The sequence below is a fragment of the Triticum urartu genome, chromosome 1 (genome assembly GCF_003073215.2).
Source record: "Triticum urartu cultivar G1812 chromosome 1, Tu2.1, whole genome shotgun sequence".
NCBI lineage: Eukaryota > Viridiplantae > Streptophyta > Magnoliopsida > Poales > Poaceae > Triticum > Triticum urartu.
Genome location: NC_053022.1, coordinates 543468735 through 543472305, shown reverse-complemented (window position 1 = coordinate 543472305; position 3571 = coordinate 543468735).

The window sequence follows — 3571 nt, the reverse complement described above, 5'->3', positions numbered from 1 at the left end:
AGAAGGGGCAATGCTACTATCCTTTTACCACACTTGTGCTTCAAAGTAGCACCATGATCTTCATGATAGAGATTCTCATATGTTGTCACTTTCATATACTAGTGGGAATCTTTCATTATAGAACTTGGCTTGTATAGTCCAATGATGGGCTTCCTCAAAATGCCCTAGGTCTTCGTGAGCAAGCAAGTTGGATGCACACCCACTTAGTTTCTTTTCGACCTTTCATACATTTATAGCTCTAGTGCATCCGTTGCATGGAAATCCCTACTCACTCACATTGATATCTATTGATGGGCATCTCCATAGCCTGTTGATACGCCTAGTTGATGTGAGACTATCTTCTCCCTTTTTGTCTTCTCCACAACCACCATTCTATTCCACCTATAGTGCTATGTCCATGGCTCACGCTCATGTATTGTGTGAAGATTGAAAAAGTTTGAGAACATCAAAAGTGTGAAACAATTTCTTGGCTTGTCATCAGGGTTGTGCATGATTTAAATATTTTGTGTGGTGAAGATAGAGCATAACCAGACTATATGATTTTGTAGGGATAGCTTTCTTTAGCCATGTTATTTTGAGAAGACATAATTGCTTAGTTGGTATGCTTGAAGTATTATTATTTTTATGTCAATATGAACTTTTGTCTTGAATCTTATGGATATGAATATTCATGCCACAATTAAGAAGAATTACACTGAAATTATGCCAAGTAGCACTCCGCATCAAAAATTCCGTTTTTATCATTTACCTACTCGAGGACGAGCAGGAATTAAGCTTGGGGATGTTGATACGTCTCCAACGTATCTATAATTTTTTATTGCTCCATGCTATATTATCTACTGTTTTGGATGTTTATGGGCTTTATTACACTTTTATATCATTTTTGGGACTAACCTATTAACCCAGAGCCCAGCGCCAGTTTCTGTTTTTACCCTGTTTTAGGTTTTCGAAGAAAAGGAAAATCAAACGGAGTCCAATTGACCTAAAACTTCATGAACTCATTTTTGGAAGGAAAGAAGCCCAGAAGACTTGGAGTGCACGTCGGGGGACCTGCAAGGAGGTCACGAGGCAGGGGGGCACGCCCTCCGCCCTCGTGAGCCCCTCGTGGCCCCCTGACGTACTTCTTCCGCCTATATATCTCCATATACCCTAAAAACATCCGTGAGCAAAATAGATCAGGAGTTCCGCCGCCAGGAGCCTCCGTAGCCTGCTCCGGTGGCCATCTTCATCATCCCGGTGCTCTCCATGACGAGGATGGAGTAGTTCTCCCTCGGGGCTGAGGGTATGTACCAGTAGCTATGTGTTTGATCTCTCTCTCTCTCTCGTGTTCTTGAGGTGATACGATCTTGATGTATCGCGAGCTTTGCTATTATAGTTGGATCTTATGTTTCTCCTCCCCCTCTACTCTCTTGTAATGAATTGAGTTTTCCCCTTTGAAGTTATCTTATCGGATTGAGTCTTCAAAGATTTGAGAACACTTGATGTATGTCTTGCCGTGCGTATCTGTGGTGACAATGGGATACCACGTGATTCACTTGATGTATGTTTTGGTGATCAACTTGCGGGTTCCGCCCATGATCCTATGCATAGGGGTTGGCACACGTTTTCGTCGTGATTCTCCGGTAGAACTTTGGGGCACTCTTTGAGGTCCTTTGTGTTGGTTGAATAGATGAATCTGAGATTGTGTGATGCATATCATATAATCATATCCACGGATACTTGAGGTGACATTGGAGTATCTAGGTGACATTAGAGTTTTGGTTGATTTGTGTCTTAAGGTGTTATTCTAGTACAAACTCTAGGGCTGTTTGTGACACTTATAGGAATAGCCCAACAGATTGATTGGAAAGAATAACTTTGAGGTGGTTTCGTACCCTACCATAATCTCTTCATTTGTTCTCCGCTATTAGTAACTTTGGAGTGACTCTTTGTTGCATGTTGAGGGATAGTTATGTGATCCAATTATGTTATTATTGTTGAGGGAACTTACACTAGCGAAAGTATGAACCCTAGGCCTTATTTCCACGCATTGAAATACCGTTTACGCTCACTTTTATCATTAGTTACCTTGCTGTTTTTATATTTTCGGATTACAAATACTCATATCTACCATCCATATTGCACTTGTATCACCATCGCTTCGCCGAACTAGTGCACCTATACAATTTACCATTGTATTGGGTGTGTTGGGGACACAAGAGACTCTTTGTTATTTGGTTGCAGGGTTGCTTGAGAGAGACCATCTTCATCCTACACCTCCTACGGATTGATAAACCTTAGGTCATCCACTTGAGGGAAATTTGCTACTGTCCTACAAAAATCTGCACTTGGAGGCCCAACAACATCTACAAGAAGAATGTTGTGTAGTAGACATCACACCCAGGCTTTGGAGCGGCTCAAAGTAGTTACGGCTCCGGCTCTCGCACAAGAACGCTTGACTTCCTGAAACCTGGCGGGTAAGATGGATAGCTTCTTCAAGACATCACTTAATAAGTTTGGTCATTGGTTAGCTGGGGAGATAATGGCAAGAGCCCGCTGAGCTCTAGTATATAATTGCTCCACAAGAGTGTAAACCACCTTGAGCTTTATCAGGCTATTTTAACTCAGATTGCTGCTCCGGGGACCTGTGAAGTTTTCCAATGAGTTAAGTAGGCGGCTTACATTATGGTGACAAATATAGACTTTGAGTAAGTAATAAGGTGATTTACCGAAGATTGCAGAAACCATCTGAGATACACGGTTCTTTAAACCGGTAAGTTCAGCGGTAACTTCTTTTAGAGCCGCCTCAGCCGTTTCAGCATGCTGCGTCAGAGCAGTCTTCTCATCGGCCCAAGCCTTTTTCTCTGCACTAAAACTGGTCTTCAGTTTTTCTGCTTCAGACAACCTCAATTGGAGTTTGGATTCAGTTTTCTTTATTTCAGTCTCCCGAGTCGATAGCCGGCTCTTGGCTTCATACAATTGGGATTCCAGTTCTGCGGTGGCAACCTGTATACACCATAAGGTTGTTTAGTTTCATGGCGGAATATAAAAAGCAAGTCCCAAATGCTTTGCAAGCAATAACACTTGGCACTTGGGGGCTAATGTCTGTCAACACAATTTTTCAAAAGAATCGGCTCTTTCTAAAGTCCCAAGTGCTTTGCAAGCAACAACATACTTGGCACTTGGGGGCTAATGCACATTGCTTGTTTTCTTTCTAAGGATGAGCCGGATGTGCTGTTGACAGTCCCAGCCGACTCATGGAGGCTATGCAGTTAAGTTCTGTTCTTTTACACAATAATTAATAGGACCGGCTCATTTATACTGATTAAGCCGGCCCTTGGGGACTACAAATGCAAACTTATGCTATCATTAGAATCTGGTTTTACAATATATAAACCGGACTTGGAGGGAGTCTAGAACAGAAGCTTGTAAATATTTCAAGTCTACATATTATTCAACTTTCTCATAATCAGAAGACTTGGGGGCTGGAGGATGTATATATAAGCCGGATTATGTACCTCATACTTCTGGTGAAGTTGTTAACTATTTCAATCTCCAAGTCACGGCTGGAATGCACTTAACTGACATAGCC